Source organism: Carettochelys insculpta, chromosome 16, assembly GCF_033958435.1.
Source record: "Carettochelys insculpta isolate YL-2023 chromosome 16, ASM3395843v1, whole genome shotgun sequence".
NCBI lineage: Eukaryota > Metazoa > Chordata > Testudines > Carettochelyidae > Carettochelys > Carettochelys insculpta.
The window spans coordinates 20,617,211-20,635,012 of record NC_134152.1 but is presented as its reverse complement, the minus strand read 5'-3'; positions in this window follow the sequence as shown (position 1 = coordinate 20,635,012).

Sequence of the window (17,802 nt, the reverse complement as noted above, 5' to 3'; positions counted from 1 at the left end):
TTTACCACAGTTAGTTGGAATTCCCGCAGCTGTTAGCTCATGGGCGGATAGCTCCTTTTGAAGTTTGTTGGAGCAGAATATAAGTGTTTCTTCGTGAAGTTCTCTACAGCATAGTGAACCATCTATTCTCTGAATACTATCAGTGTTGGGGCTGAAAACAATAGTTTTCCACAGACCTGAGCAATGGCAACCTTCTGTTCCACATTAGAGAGTTTTTGCCATCTGAAATTGGGTTTTAGACTTTCCTCAGCTGGACCAGCTGATTTATTGTAAAAGCTTCTTGATACATTATCCAAGCCTATTAGAGTCAAGTAAACCTCTCCCTCACCAAAAATTGATGCCCTCCCCTGCCCCACTCCCCCGCCTGCTTGAACTAAAAGGCCCTTAGAGCTCCTGGCTTAATTAAAAATTAAGTTCACAGATAATTTCTTAAACCATCCCTTAAGCAGGCAATAATAGTGATCACTACGGAAGGGTGTGTGTTTCACTGTCATTTTAATCTTCCTCGGAGTAAGTAGTTATCTGTGTCCGCTCTGTGACCCTTGTCTGAAGCATGTTGTGCTGTATGCATTGCTCTCTGTGTTTGCTACATGTACAATTGAAAATCATTATGGTTGATACACTGAAAATCTATGGTCCTATAGCATTTTCTTTATTCTTTTAAACCTGAGTGACCATGCTGGAGAGGTGCATTCTTCTAATTCTTTTTACGTTGTCATACAGGAATGAATGAACCTCCGGCAGGCTGAGAATTTGTGAACCTGCTAAATTTTTTTTACATGTTTTGCATAATTATTGTGATGGTACTGTTCTCCCCTCTAATTTGAGCACCCCAGTAGGAGATTCCACTTAAAAAAAAACAAAAACAAAAAAACCCCTCTTGTTTTTCTAGCTAAGTGGCACCTTATATTATTTACTGGGAATGGAAGAATCTACCAAAATAGAGACTGGCACAAGTGGTTCCATGTACGATTTATCTTATTTTCAACACAGTGTCAAGTGTGAGGTACTTAACGTTAAATAATTTGTTGAATTATTCATTGCAAATAAATCATATGAAGTTAGCTCTCCCTGCCTATGGAAATCACTCATAAACCCATCCTACAAATGGCTTTGTTTGTAAGCTTTCACTGCCTAATTTTCAGTTTCAACCTGTGAGGAGTTTGTAAGCTTTTCAGTGGGATTATCTACTAGTGGTGGCATGTGAACGATTACTTCCTAAGTCACATGCTATTGTACCTGCACCATGAATGGATAACAGACTTTTTTTTTAAGAGAATAAACAACACTGAATGGTGAATGCTCCTGCTTATGCTTTGTACACCTGTGGTGCTGCAGCTATTGTTATAGGAAGAATAGTACGTTCCAAAACATTTGTGCAAACAGATATGAAGACTTATGAATAGCCGATGGTGACAGTGTTACTGAGTTACTGGTTTTGCAGGTTTTGGAGAGACAGTGCCTTTGTCTGTATACATCATGTAAAGGACGTGTTTGTGTACATACAGAACACTGATTATTTTCAGAAGGTTTTCTCTCTATTTTTCACTCTCTATATATCTGCTTTCCCTCTTTGATCTGTTTTTCTCCATTGCTTTTCCTCCTTATTAGTTTTCTTCCTCTTTCCACAGCCCCAAAAGAGAGTTTCTGTGCACCGTGTATGCATGCCCTCTACATGTGATTGTGAGGCCTTATAAGGTGCATCATCATCATCATCATCATCATCAATATCAATGTGTGGACAGTGTTCAGATCTGCCTCCTATTTTCTTGATGAACCCAAACTTCTCTTTCTCTAAATCTAATGTGAGTAAATAAGGGTATGTATGAAAGCCAGAAATAGATGTGATCTGTAGTGGGAAAGTAGGAGATGAGTCTGTTGTGACTGTCAGGGGATCTCTCTGTCCTTTGCCAGTGTGGTCTATAGCCTATGTAGTTGTCTCTGTTGCCGCTCCTAGGTTCCCAGATGTACCTAGCACCTTGTATTTAAAGTATAAGACTGATCATGAAATCAGCTCCAAAGGTGAATTTGGTCCATGGAGTCTATACAGGGCCTACACTCTTGAAGATTTATAATGGCATTCTGGGTACATGCCTCATTAAGCAGTGCCCTCACCCCACCACCCAGAATGCTGTTCAGAGCCATGGAGAAGTTTGCATTTAGATAAGCCTTTCAGTGAGAAACCCTTCTTTAGAAAATATTAGCAGGTGTATTTATGCCAAAATCCTACGTCAGTTAATTATTCAAATGCTTCAATTACACTATTTAAATTTCCCTACACTCCAATAAACACCACAAATGAAAAAGAAGGTAATGTGACAATGCATCAATTAAGTTGCTGTCCCAATAACCTTAACTATTAAAGTGACAGTAGCTCAATTATGCTGATATACAATCACCATTAAGCTAAGGACGTGCAATTAGTGGCACTGTTCCAAATACAAGTAGAAAAGGAAGTTTTCCCTAGGGTATTTCCTAAACCGTTTCAGAGGCTGTTGTAAGATGCAGGCCACTACATTTTGCAGACATGTAATGGCTTAAATCTCAATTCCATTTAAGAGATCTTGCCCCCATGGTTGAGAGAGAAGATTGAAAATATTGTCCAATGCAGCCACATCTGCCTTTATCTGCAGAGAGCCTGAAACAATAGCTCTGAATGCAGCTGAACTGCCTGATGTGTCTCAGCAGGTTGTTAACTCAAAAGGCCTCTGCTCTAGTGTGGGGGTTTCCAACAAACCCCCAAAAGAAGACTCTGTGCGACCGGAGGAGAAGAGTATGTTGAGCCAGCCCATCCATCACACTGACTAAATACTGAGGTTCTTAGGGTTCCCAGATCAACCCTGGTCAAAAGGGTCCCTGGCAGGTCTGGTCACCATTACTGACTGGACCATTAGGCATGGGGCTGACAGGCTCCCTAGCAGTGGTGATATGTCCCTTGGCTTCTGTAGGAGCATGAGAGGGAGGCCAGGCAAGGCAGGGGTTAAACAAGGTCTGTTAGCCCTATCAGCCCCACCCTGGTTCACCTGTGGCCAGTGTCAGGCCTGAAGGGGTATAGAGGGAAGGAAGCCAGCTCAGTTTGGGGCTGACCAGCCAAGAGGCAGGAGCTGGCTCTAAGGCAGGAGACCCCAGGCGAGACCTGCCACCCGGTTGGCTGCCAAAGGGCGCAGCCCAGGACCCTCCCCCAGGTACTGAGCCCCTCCATCCTTGAAAAGACAAGTATGCCAGTTCCTGGGGTTAGCAGGGTATTATCGCTGCTTCATCCAGGGCTTCTCCTCCATCGCTGCCCCTCTCACCAACCTTCTCAGGAAAGAGGTTCCCAACATCATCCCATGGATCCCAGCTTGTGAGGAAGCTTTCCAGGCCCTAAGGGCCCAGCTCTGACCAGAACTGGTCCTGTACAGCCCCGACTTCTCGAAGGAGTTCCTGCTACAGATGGATGCCTCAGATGTCAGGGTGGGAGTGGTGCTCTCCCAAATTGTGGGAGGCGAGGAGCACCCGATTCTTTATATCAGCCGTAAGCTCTTCCCAAGGGAGAAGGCCTACTCAGTAACAGAGAAAGAGGCCTTAGCCGTCAAATGGGCCATAGACTCACTCTAATATTACCTCCTGGGCGGACACTTTACACCAATCACCGACCACGCCCCCCCGTGCTGGCTACAGGTGATGAAAGAGACAAACCCCGGAATCACGAGGTGGTACCTCTCCCTCCAACCCTTCTCCTTCCAGATCCAGCATCGTGTGGGAAAGGATTATGCAAATGCGGACTTGTTTTCCAGGGGAGAAGGAACACAGTTGCGGGAGGGGCAGACCCTGTGGGGGTACTGGGGGGAGGATGTCTAGGAGCGTGAGAGGGAGGTCAGGCAAGGCAGGGTTTAAACAAGGCCTGTTAGCCCAATCAGCCCCACCCCTTTTCACCTGTGGCCAGTGTCAGGCCTGGAGGGAAGCCAGCTCAGTTTGGGGCTGACCAGCCAAGAGGCAGGAGTTGGCTCTGAGGCAGGAGGCGCCAGGCTAGGGCTGCCACCCAGTCGGCCACCGGAGGGCGCCACCCAGGACCCTCCCCCAGGTACTGAGGGGTGTGGGAAGCCTCCTCCCCGCCCCCGCCGGGAGACCCCTCTCCTGCCAAAGGGGGAACTACATTCTCAGGACCCCACCCCAGACTCAAACCATAGATGCTTGGGTGGAGCTGAGGACCCACCCAACAGGCCCTGGCCAGGGGGCCTAGTCACTAGGCCATCTGGTCCCAGAGGTGAACTGCTCACAGCTTCTATGCACAAGAATGGCTGGGGGGCTCCACATGGTGTCCCCGCCTGAAAGTTGAGGACAAGTTGTCAATTCTGGGGAGCTACCTGTGGTGTTGCCAAAAGCCCACACCTCAACTCCCCTCCTTCTCCAACCTCCATCCCACCTCTGAGCCCCCTCCAGTATCTCAAACCCCTCATCCTCAAACCCCTGGCCTCACCCCACAACCTGCACTTAAAGCTGGGCCCCCATCCCCTCTTGCACCCAACCACACTGCCTGAATCTGGAGCCTCCAACTGTACCCTGAACCCTTCATTTCTGGCCCCGCCCTGCAGCCCACACACCCATCTGGAGCTCTCCCCCCTCCTGCGTCTCAATCCCCTTCCCCCACCCAGTGAAAAAGAGTGAGTGTGTGTGGAGGGGGTGGGGAGAGAACATGTGACAGAGGGACAGGGATGGCGTGAACAGGCTGGAGCCTCAGGGAAGGACTGGGATGAGTGCAGGGCAAAGATGTTTAGTTCTGTGTGATTAGAAAGTTGGCAGCCTGAGAGGGTCCCTCTGTTGTTGTGCTAAACTCCCTATGGAGGAAAGGGCTGCTGGCTGTCACACCTGCTGTTTTTAAGAGCTGATAGCCTCTGATGCTGCCTGCATGGACAGGGCCTGCATTGTTCTTCTAGAGAGCTAAGGGGATTATGGGACCTGGGACAAGCCCCCGCCCTTTCTCCAGGCCCTTCTCCTACCTCTTCCCACCTCTTCTCTGCTACTGCCTTGCTTCCACTCCACCTGTTCCCAGAAGCCCCGCCCTGCAGAGCAGAGCAGGCTGGAGTCAGGGTGTTTTGTTTCCTGCTGCTGCAGTGAAGTGGAGTCACCCAGCTGGGAGGTGGTGGAGCAGGGCAGGCTGCTAAATTGCTCTTCTTCCTTCGACTCCCACCTCTGCTGCTGGAGTCAGGGCCCTGACTAATCCCCCAGGCCGCCCTGAGGTGGTCACCCTGAACTGTTCACTGGACAGGATGGCTCTGCTTCCAGGTGTGAGAGAGAGGCCCCAGCACAGGGACCATAAGGGCAGAGCCACAGGGGGCCTCATGTGGGGGTGCACTTTGGTCTCTAGATTGCATTAATCTGGCTAGAGAAATCAAACTGCAGCTCATCTGTAGGATGTCTTTGACCAGTAAGGAGGACACTCTTTAAGGCATGAGGGAATTGAATTGCCCTACAGAATAAGATCCTGGTTTGGGTTTTGGAGGTGCTGTTGTACTACTAACACAGCAAGCATATCTGTCATTCAGCGCACAGCCTGCACGGTGATTGTGGATTTAAGTAATAGAGAAGGTGCCATTAATCTCCTGTAGGTGATTAGTCAATTTCATTTCCCTGCTGGACACGCAGGATAAGTTCTGTGCTACTGCTCCCACTTCGAGCATTGCTGAAGTACTTGTCTAGAGGTGACACTGCAAGGATACACATGTAAGATCCCTGATCAATACATGGACAGGCTGGATTTCGCAATGGCTACGTCGACACTTACCAAAAGCTTCAAAATGGCCGTGCTAATGGCCAGATTGAAGATTACTAATGAAGCGCTGAAATGGGAGTAAGGGGATTTCAAAGTTGGTGGGATACTTTCGAAAAGGACCCCCGTGTAGACGAGCCATGCAGGAGTGAAACGGGGCAATTTTGAAGTCCTGCGGCTGGTGGCATGCTAATGGGGCGCTGAATATGCGTTTCAGCACCTTATTCATATTCTTAGATCTGGCCATTAACATGGCCATTTTGAAGTTTGTGGTAAGTGTAGACACAGACAAGGTGAACAGACGATATGCGATTAGGAAGACCAGGTGTGCAATATGCAATAGTCACTCCACAGTGCAGAAAGCCGGGGAAAAAAACTGCTTTGTGTCTGTGTGGAGTCTAAGGTCGTGTTTACATTAGCTGGAAGATCGACTCACTTAGGTACAATCTTCCAGGGTTTGATTTCATGCACCTGGTAGAGATGCATGAAATTGACCTATCAGGGTCAGTAGTTGACCCCTGTACACCTCAATATCAGGAGAAGCAAGGGAGATCAACAGGAGAAACTCTCCCATCAACTTTTCTCAGTGAGGACAGCCAGATAAATCGATTGCAGATAAGTCAATTCTAGCTATGCAATTGCCATAGCTGGAACTGCCTATCTGCAATCAACTTACTTGCCTCGTATAGACCAAGTCTGAGCATGCATGTGCCCTAGGTAGGTTCCGGGGCTTCCACAGTCCATTTTATTTGCACAAATAGCTTCTGGTAGTCTGACTGTGCCTTTCACTTTCTGGTTTTTCTGCTCTGTTGTGCTCTCTCTGCTCCCTCAAGATTTCTGAAGGCATCTGTTGTGAGCAAGAAGACTCCTGCAACATGTCTAGAAACGAGGTGTCTCATGTGCCTCAAGCAAGAAGACAAAGGTAGGACTACTTAAAGTGTTAGACTTTCCCTCCAAAGTCAGCTAGAGAAGGAACTTTTTGTTTTATTAAACAATAGACGCCAGCTTTGGCCCTAGTTTCTCCACTGCCTCAGTGGGATTCCACCAGGGATGAATATGGGACACAGGTTTTTAATTTTTTTCCAGTAGTCCTTGGAGGCCCCATTGTGTTAGCATACGAACAAACAAATACATGGTCCATAGAAATATAATCTCCATACACAAGTTGCAGGCAGAGAAAGGGGAACAGAGTCAATACCGCCTTAGGTCAGTGTCACTGCCAGGAACTGACACACGGTCCGCTTGAGTCCTAGAAGAGTATGTTATCCTCTAGCTATGTTGCCTGTCTGAACAGGCCATGATAGCCTATCGTTTACAAAAGAGAAACCGATAGAAAATTAAAGCCGTTAAACAGTCCAGCTTATCACTGAAAGCTCTTGGAAGGTCTGGTGAAGCCTTTCTTTGAGCTTAGTCACAGAGAGGGAAAAGAGGTTTAACACAGCCAGAAAATTTAATAATGGGAATTACCAGTGTGGAATCTGAGGTGCTGGCTGAATATCTCTGACAGCAGGGATGAGTTTCAGCCTTGGAATGAGTCAGTGTGTAGCCTCATGTCCTTAGAATGGAGTCCATGATGTAGCACATTGGAGTCCTCCCTGTCTTGGAATCGATGTTCAGTTCTCAGATGAGGACCATTCTTCCACAATTCTTAGCAACTAGAGCAGAATTGAGGACAGAAAACCCAGCTGACCGAAAACCTGAGATTTCTGAAATCAGAATGAACGCACCCTCCCCCTTTTAAAATTCTTTGCAAAAGAAAAAAACAATTATTTAAAAATAGTTTCAGGTAACTCATAATATTTCATTTTGATTTATGGTCTTTACAATTGTATATCATAATGTAATTTAATACATAATTTAAATTAATTAAGTTGTTTTAGAACAAGAAAAACATGCTACATTTGAAAAAGGGACATTTTAACATTATTGGAATATTGTCCAAGTTTTTGGCCTCAGTGAAATTGACATGATTTCATGATGCATTTCAGTGTTGGGATTACATTCTTCTGTGGAAAATGGTTCTGCAGATGCTTTTCCTGACCACCTTTAACACTGGTCTCTCTCTTTATAGCCCATCCTGTCTGCTTATCAGCATATAGAAGTGTAACCATGGGAACACAATCTGCAGGATGATCTTCTGCCCTGAGCATGATCCCAAACCAGACTCTACATGCATTCTTATATGGCTAGCGCTTTCTGCTGCTCATAGGGTCTACAATGTTTAGCACACTAACGCAGTCTGAGTTAGCATGGATATGGTTACCCAAAATGGAAATTACACCTCCACTTCCTAAGTCTGTAGTGACACGTAGGCCTGACTAATGGCCCATCTACAGGGACATTAGTCTGTGGCAAACCAAGGTGTGCACTAGCCTGCCACACAGTCTTAGAATCGTAGGCTATATCTACACTAGAAGCGTCTGTGACCAGAAGTTACTGTTGGAAGAGTTGTTCCAACCATACTTCTGTCAACAGATCACGTCTACACATAAAAACGGACTAATCTTTTGATCTGCTCTGTTGACAGACTGGTCCCCCAGAGCATCTATGCAGCTTTTTTGTTGACAGTTTCTGTTGACAAAATGCATTTTGTGTGTGGATGCTCTGCAAGTTTTGTCTACAAAACTCTAGTGTAGACATAGCCATAGAGTTGGAAGAGACCTCAGGAGGTCATGGAGTTCAAGCCCCTGCTGAAAACAGAACCAAACCTAACTAAATCATCCCAGACAGGATTTTGTCAAGCCAGGACATAAAGACCTCAAGGGAAGAAGAGTCTACCATCTCCCTAGGTAACTCATTCCAGAGCGTCACCACTCTCCTAGTGAAACAGTTTCTCCTAATACCCAGTCTAGTCCTTCCCCATTGCAACTTGAGACCACTGCTCCTTGTTTGGTCATCTTTCACCACTGAGAACAGCCTCTCTCCATCCTCTGTAGAACTCCCCTTCAGGTAGTTGAAGAGCGCTATCAAATCTCCCATCACTCTTCTCTCCTGTAGACTAAATACACCCAAGTCTCAGCCTCTCTTCATAAATCATGTATTGCAGCCCCCTAATCGTTCTTGTCACCCTCCACTCAACTCTCTCCAGTGCATCCACATCTTTTCTATAATGGGTGGTGGGGGGAGAACTGGATGCAATACTCCAAATGAGACTTTATCAGTGCTGAATAAATGGGAATAATCATTTCCGTAGATCTGCTGCCAATGTGGGCTGTCTAATGCACCTCAGTATGCTGTTAGCCTTCTTGGGCACACTATTGGCTCAGACTCAGCTTCTTATCCACTGTAATCCCCAGGTTCATTTCTGCAGAACTGCTGCTTAGCAATTCAGTTTGCAGCCTGTAGCAGTACTTGGGTTCCTCCATCCTACATGCAGAACTCTGCACTTGTCCTTGTTGAATCTCATCAGATTTCTTTTGGCCCAATCCTCCAATCTGTGTAGATCTCTCTGGAGCCTATTCCTACCCTCCAGCACATCAGTCTCTCCCTACTAGTTTAGTGTCATCTGCAAATTTGCTAGCGGTGCAGTCCCTCCCCTCCAGATTATTAATAAAGGTGTTGAACAAAACCTACCCCTGAACCAGCTCTTGGGGTGCTCCGCGTGATACTGGCCACCAGCCAGCTATAGAGTCATTGGTTACAACTGATTGAGCTTGATGATCTAGCCAGCTTTCTATGCACCCTACAATCCATTTATCCAATCCATAATTCTTTAACTTACTGGCAAGGATACTGTGGAAAAGCATATCAAAAGTTTTGATAAAGTCAAGATATATTATGTCTACCACCTTCCCCCAATCCACAGAGCCAGTTTCCTCATCATAGAAGGCAATCTGGTTGGTCAAGCATGACTAGGGCAACCATATCTCCCTGTCCCATATTTGGGCTCCTGGGTTTGGAGGAGTTGCCCCTCCCCACCATATTTGGGACAGGCAGATATGGTGGTGAGGGGCAACTCCTCCAAGCCCAGGGAGCCAAGAAGGAGGTGGCAGCTGCCAGTGCTCTCCAAGAGCCTCAGGGAAGCTGCAGCTGCCCATGTTCACTCTGCTTCCCCGACGTTGAGGGGGTGGAGCAAATACAGGACAATGAGTCCTTTAAAAAAAAAGAAGTCCCCAAATGTGGGATTGTCCCCCCCAGTGCGGGGCAGATGGTCACCCTATGCATGCCTTTGGAGGATGCTTGTTGACTATTCCTGATCACTTCCCTCTGCTCCAAGAGCTTCAAAAATGGATTCCTTGAGGATCCCCTCCATGATTTTTTAGGGACTGTGGTGAGGCTGACTGGTCTGTAGCTCCCCGGATTTTTCTTCTTCCCTCTTTTAAAGATGCACAGTACATTTGCCTTTTTCCAGTTGTCTGGGACCTCCCCCAGTCACCATGAGTTTTCAAAGATAACGGCCAACGGCTCTGCAATCACATCAGCCAAATCCCTCAGCATCCTCAGATTCATTTGATCCAGCCCCATGGATTTGTATATTTCCAGGAAGCTCTGCCTTCAGCCCTACAGCAGGGAGTGTGGCTGGCAGGCTGGGAGTGGAGTCCCCTTCAGCAGCCATGCCGTAGAGAGGCTGGCCAGGAGTGGAGGCCCCCTCCACGACAGCCTGAGGGCAGAGAATGAGGTGATGGCCAGGAGGGGAGCCATCTCCCCTGGTCTGGCAAATTCCTTCGACTGGGACTGCTCAGGTCCCAAGGGTACCAGACCAGGGGGTACAACCTGTATAAACATAAAAAGAATGAAATAACATTTCACTTTTAACAGAACTAATTTCTAAGCATTAACTCCTCTCCCTTCCACCCCCCTCCTCCCTGAATGGATTTTCTTTTGAATTCGCACACTAGCAGAGCCACCTGGAGACCTGACATAGCCAGCAACTTGCCCACTTTGTGTGTATACGGATTTGTGTAAGCCTGGATGTTTGATCTGTTTGTTTAAAAGTGGGAGACATTTGTGTTGCCTTTTATTGCACTTTGCTGTTTTGTGCCTGGTGCACCGACACTCTGCTGAAACAAGATAAGGAAAGCAAACCTTTCAAACCACCCAGCAGAGCTCAGATGCTCATCTCAGGAGGACTACTATGAAGCAGAAGTTTGAATTTGTCCCGCTGAGCCTGGTATCTCACTTTCAAGCTTGTTTTCTCTCTACTGATTTGAAGCAAATTAGCTTCCGTTCTCTGTGCCTTTTATCCCTCAGAAAAGAGAGAAAGAAAGAGCCTTTCTGTATGGGAAATGGTAAATATGTGAACGCAATTTTAAAAACAAGCGTTATCTTCTTTACTCACTAGATTTTGGTTGCAGAGATTACAGCAGCAACATTACTGTATCATCTTCTGTCAGCCACACTATCTTCTGTGCTTCTGACAGGCACATGACAATGTAGTCTGTTTTGTTCCCCTTAAGAATACGGCAGCCATATTCTCCACTACAGTAAATTGGCATAGCTGTGTGGAAGACAACAGAACTGTGTCAGTTTGCAGCATCCAAGGGTCTGGCCTGCAACAGCAAGGCTGTTTTGAATGTTGACTCTACACCTCCCATTACAATTGTGTACTCAATATCAAGCAGAATGTAAGCATGAAGGTAAGAATAATAAACAACCCTCCAGTTTCTCTTGGTCCTTGTGTGGAGAGTTTTTGGAAAATCTCTCAGCCTCAAACGGAATCTATGGCAATGTCTCCCGTCATCCTTGTGCAAAAGAATGCACTTTTCAGAGGACAGAGCATTTAAACTTTAATCTAGCAAGCGGGAGAACTATCTGAAGTTTTCTCTCTTTCTATTGAATTATTCTATTGGCTTGGTTATCGCCTCCTCAGCCATGGTGACATTGCTTTTTTGGTTTATACGGCTTGACTTTCTGCACATTGATTTTCTACAGCTTGAATACACTGGTTATAAAAATAGGCTGGCATCTTCTGCCATGTTACTTGGGTTTCCAGAGATGCAGATGGCAAGGGCAAAATAAACAAACAAATAAATAAATAAAAATAAAAAACTTTCCCCACTTCTAAAATTAAGTATTAATACATCAACTTTCAATTACATTCTTAGCTTCACCTCCGGGTCACACTTTGTATCACCATGGTTTCTATAATTAAGCATGGTAGGTGTTTCTCAGCTTGTAAAAGAAGTGTCATGCGCCCCTCTGATGTGTGTCTGACTTGTTGAGCTCCTCTAGGGTTGCCCGGTAATAGCCATTGCATACCAACCTGGCTCAGACAGTTCTTTGTTTTATTTTATTAATCTTAGCAGGTTTCCAAATCCTGTGTGTATTGTGGCTAAAAGGAGTCCTACTCCTGTGAGGTTACCATAAAAAAAAAATAAAAGGACAGTCCTGAGAGAGAGTGTAGCTATGTCAGTGTCTACCAGCTCACCTTGTATTTATGTGTTATAGCATACATAGTACATTAACACAGTGTAAGTTGGTAGATACTGATACAGATACACTTTGTCTCGGGTGTCTTTTTTGAAAGGTCGTATATGGTAACCTTATACCCCCATGCAGGCAAGCTAGGGAATTTTTGCTTTTCACCTTAGAATACTGGGTTGTTCATTTTTGTTAGGTTATAAAATTTTCATTGCCCCAACTCAGAAATCCAGTTTTTTGGTTGTGTCATGAAACAAGAAGTGTGTTGTCTGAGGGAGAGAGGGCTGCTTTGTTTGCTTTCTTTTTGACCTGCTAGTTAATTAACATTTTCTTACTTGGCCTAATTATGTGGTGTAGAAGATCTTTTAATAGTCTTAATTATGTTTCATCATAGACCAGAATAGTACAGAAGAGTACACTTCAGCAGCAAAATTGTCTCTGGGTGACCAATTTGTAACAAATAATTTGATTTAATTGCTATTCTGCCTCATCCCCCAGATCCTTATCTGTTTGTTAATTTTCTGTGACTGCAACACAACTTTTTCAAACTTACTTGTTCACAATGGTTCACCAAATAATTTCCATGCATAGTTCTTGGTCTGCTCACTGCAAGCACTCGGTGTTCAAGCTGTTTTGACTGGACATAAAAGAAAAAAGCAGCCCTGTTGTGATGTAGTGGGGGATACATGTGTGTATGTGTGTGGGACTCACAGGGGGTGTGGTGCTCCTGCTGTGGGTAACTGAGGTGACCAGGGGACACTTCTGGACTTCAGACAAAGGAGGAGGTAGAGCCTGAGGGTTTTGAATTGGAACTGGGAGGTGGAAAGCAGTTAGTCTGGGTTGAGGGAGAGAGAGAGAGAGAGAGAGATACAAAGAAGGGGGCAAGACCCTGGCTCCAGGGGCCCCTCAGGGCCTCCTCTCCCCCATATGAATTGGAATGACTGTCTTTGCCTGCTGTACTGACCCCTCTGTATGATGCTGTGCCCCTCTCGGCTAATAAACCTGCTGTTCTTCTGAGTCAGAGTCACGCCTGCCTGTGAATGGGGTGCAGTGCTTGGGTAAGGCTGAACCTCATTACACCTGTAGCAATTTAAAGACTAAAAATAATTTATTAGGTGATGAGCCTTTGTGGGACAGACCCACTTCTTCAGATCTGGAAGTTCTGATATGAAGAAGTGGGTCAGTACCACGAAAGCTCATCCCCTAATAAATTATTGTTCATCATTAAAGTGATACAGGACTGCTGGTTTGTTTTGTGAAGATGCAGACTAACATAGCTACCTCTATGTGACTGTTGACTGGACATGTAAGTCACACGACACATTTCTATTCTCTATGTATTGGGATCTCAGACATGCATACTCATGACTACGAATTCAATATGTGTTGTCTCACAAACTCTCTGAATGTTTGCTTAAACACTGCTGTGATACGAGGCTTTCCAAAAGCAAAGCAGCAATATTTATCCTTTTCTACATCAGCATTAACTATGTTACCATCACTATAATGTTAGGATTTCCTTAGTTTCTAAAATAATTGAATTCTTAAACTTCTTTGTTCTTCCATGGATATTTCTGACAGTGTTCCTTCCTTCCTTCACAAAAATGTATGTGTGAAGTAAAAGGCTGAGCCAACATTATTATTCCCCCATTATATGCTTAGCTATAGTTCTGAGCCTCTGCAAGGCCCTTTAAATGCACAGTAGATGCAAAACTGCATATCCTGGCAACAATACCTTCTGAAGGTTTTATATTTTTCCTCATCAAGGGATCTGTCATGGTCTGTAGGTGCACATGATGGGGACACATTTCCAGTTTCACAGAGATTTTTTGTATTGTTTCCACACTGTCTGACATATCAGGTTTATAAGGTGGTGCCTCAAAAAGAATCAAACAATGCAGTAGAAGTGACTGAACTAGGAAGTCAGTGCTGCTCTGCTTCTCCCATTTTCCACTCTTCTTGGCCTCTAGATATTATCATTTGCATCTACTCTGTGCCAGGTAATATGCTTTTCTCCTCTCCTCTAGGAGGGCCCTAGGCTTGTGTGTGTGGATCCAGCAGTCACAACAGCAGATAGTTTGCGAGCTGGAGCCAGAAGGCAATGGGGAGTTGAGCAGGTGCTCATGGATCAGGTTTGGGAACCAACAGCAGAAGGCTACAAGGGGAACCACCTTTAAACCATGTCCACCACAGCTGACTGACAGACAGGCAATGCAGAAGGCCTAATGACAACACTTGGCGGATGGAATTTATCAGCTACTTACTTAATTGTCCTTGATCGACAGCGAGACAAGCAGGGACAGACCAGGGCCTAGCCAGAGGAGATAAAAGGCCCGTATGACCTTTGTTCTGTTCTGCTAGGCTGCACCCTGTCTATATTCCATAGTACATGATCCTGTCTTAGCTATGCATGAGTAGGTGCTTACTGGGACCACATGAGTGGCATCTAGTGACTGACATGCCTGTAGCTGTTTCTCCTCAACTTGTGCCACTCTTGGGATGCAACCAATTATAGGAAAAGTTTGTTGTATGAATCACAGGATTTACAGAAGCCCGATCAGATATGTGATTGCCTTCCATACACCTAAACTCTACTACAGCCACTGCAACTAATGCATCTCTTTACAGGTTAGGGTTGGCAGTCATTGGAAATTATGACTAAATGCTACTTTCCACCAAGAGTATGTGTGTAAAACCTAAGCAAGCTGTGACTGCAGACCAACTAATTTTGTTTTTCACCTTAGCAGCACAAACTTCCCTTTGGCTCTGAATTTGTTTGTTATTATGGCAGGCTGTTGGCTGACTGTGATTCATTTGGCTTTTTAAATATAACTTTGCTGCCGCAGCATCCTTACCATTAAATTTCCTCCTCACCCCCACATTTCTTCTTCCACAATTAATTTTCTTCCAGTTTCTCTCCATTATTTCCCAAGGCTGCAATTTGCACACACAAGCCCCATGTTTACTAGGTATTTCTGACAAGGCTTCTTGCTAATGCTAAATGTCTTACTTCTGTTCTGCATTTAAAGGGGTCAGCGGATCACAGCCTGCTGCATCCCGCCCTTGCGCTTTTACACGTTCTGATTTATGGGAACACTAATTAATGCAGTTATTAAGGTTTATCTGCTGTAGGATACAATTCACCCTTGCAGAAAGCTAGCTGAGCTATCACTCCGTGCTATCTACCACTACCCTTAGCTACCTCCGTTATTGAATGCAGAGGTTATACTGCTGTACCTAGCAAAAGCCCTACATAAATGACATTGTTGCAGAACCCTGAGTGACAGCAAAGACTCTAAGACTGTGGCCACACTACCTCCTCCTTTCGCAGGGGCATTCTAACAAGCCATTTGGTTTTGGGAAGAAGGGGCTTTTGAAATTGGGGGTCGTTTCGAAAGGTCCCTTGCTACACGGGTGGTGTGAGTTTCGAAACAGGCACTTTTGACGTGCGTGTGGCTGCCATTATGCTAATGGAGTGCTGCATATTCATAGCAATACCTCATTAGCATCTGCCGGTGGCTCATGAGCATGCTGCCTCCGAAAGGAGGGGGGTAGTGTGGCCACAGCTACAGGGTGTGTTTACACTACCAAGATTTGTTGCCACAAATGGCCTTTTGGTGACAAAACAGTGAGAACGTTCACACTGCAATGCAACTTTTGCTGGGAAAAACACTCAGTTTTGGTGACAAAAATCTTCCACCCCTACAGAAGAATTTTTTCTTTTCTTCTCCCTTTATTCTTGACAAAGAGCCAGTGTAGACTCTGCTGTTTGTTTTGTTGACCGAACTACCTTCCACCAGTATCCCACAATGCCTGTCCTGATGGCTCTGATCAGTGTTTTGATCTGTGTTGCCCTGTTAGGCATGCACCCTTCCCTTTCCAAGCAACAGGAAGTATCTGACAGCTGAATGGGCTGCTTCCTTTCAGGAACAAACAAAGAATAAATCATTGGAATGCCCCTGGTTTTCCCTGCGCTAGGAACACAGCAGCAGGCAGACTGCTACTGCAGCGGGAGGAGGACAGGCTGCTATGCTGCTTTGACATTCCTCAGCACAGAGCGCTGACAGAGCTGTTCATGACTGAGGGTGCTGTGGGTGAACTCTGAAGGAATTCCAAGATATGCAGGGATCAGCACTGCCTTCCCACAACACTGCACAGTGGATATATACCCATAGTGCATTGCTCACGCTGCCGGTGAGGGTGCCCCCACTGTGGACGTGTACAAGTGTGAACACACTCTGGTGATTTGTGTGGGGTCAACACTTCTTTTTTCTCTTACCACGCTCCGTTCAAGACCAGCACAACCATTTTTGTTTATTTTGACAGTTGCTAAGAATTTTCCTCTCCTGGGTTTCACCCGCTTTCATGTGTTTTTGTGGTAGAGAGCTGCACCTTGGAAAAACTTAGGAAGAGAAAGCCTTAAACCTAGTTCAAGAATGGCACTGTTGTAATTATCCATTCTCCTTACATTCTGCTAAGCTCTCAGACACAGATCCTGTGTTAACCATACATCATAATTAGACTGACTTCGTAACATTAATTGATGCAGAATGAAATTCAAAGCAGGAAACGGGCTTTAGCATTCAGTCTGAACGGACTGCAAATTAGTGTTCCTGATGTAAAGGTTAACTCAAATTGAAAACTCTTGTTTTAATATCTTGTACTTTGAATGGTTCCAGTCTTTGGGAGAGGATCCTGATGTGCATCTTAAGAACAGAGGAAAATGGGGTGAGGGAGGAGAGTACTCGCATCTCAAGGAGATCTAGAAGGCACAGACCACTGCTGGAATGTTGTTCTGGTTCTCTGTAGAATATCAACCTAAACCATCAACCTAAAAACATATGGCAGGTTTGATATGCCACATCTGGCATATTTCATCATCATGCAGGTTTAACAATTCACATTCCTTCCATGTTTCCTGGAGGCTATGTCTCTTCCGAAAGAATGTGTCCACACACAAAAAAGCAGATCAAAAGAGCAATCTGCTATTTCGAAAGAGAGCGTCCACACAGCCCCCACTCTTTTGAAAGAGTAAGCCAGGGATCCAAAAATCAGGCCCCATGAAGACTGCTCTTTCAGGAAAGAAAGGGCCTGGAGATCGTCTACACACGTTTCTTTCGAAAGAAGCTTTCAGAAGGGGGTGCTGTTCCTGAAACGGGAAAGGAAGCGTGATTTCAAAAGGAGTACCACATTCTTTTGATTTACTTTTGAAAGAACACTTTTTGGCCATTTCTACACGTCATTTTTTCCAAAGGCGGCATGCTAATAAACGGCCCAAAATGCTAATGAGGCACGGATGTAAATTTCCAGTGCCTGATTAGCATACAGTCACACGATCTGGAGACTGAAAGAAGCTCTTCTGGACCCCAAAACAGTGTGTAGAGGCACAGCCCCTGGGGGGTCTCCCAGAAAGGAGGAGGACTTCTTTCTGGGAGATCTCCCGGGGCCGCGCCACTACCTGCTGTTTTGTCATCCAGAAGAGTTTCTTCTGGACTCCAAATTATGTGACCGTATGCCAATCAGGCACCAGAAATTTATATCCACGCCTCATTAGCATATTTTGGGCTATTAGCATGCCACTTTCGGAAAGTGGAATATGTAGAAATGGCCTTTGTGTGTAGACACTCCATGGAGTCTTTCGAAAGAACTTGCTAGTGTAGATGCAGCCGGAGAGTGACAGCAATGTGTGTGGA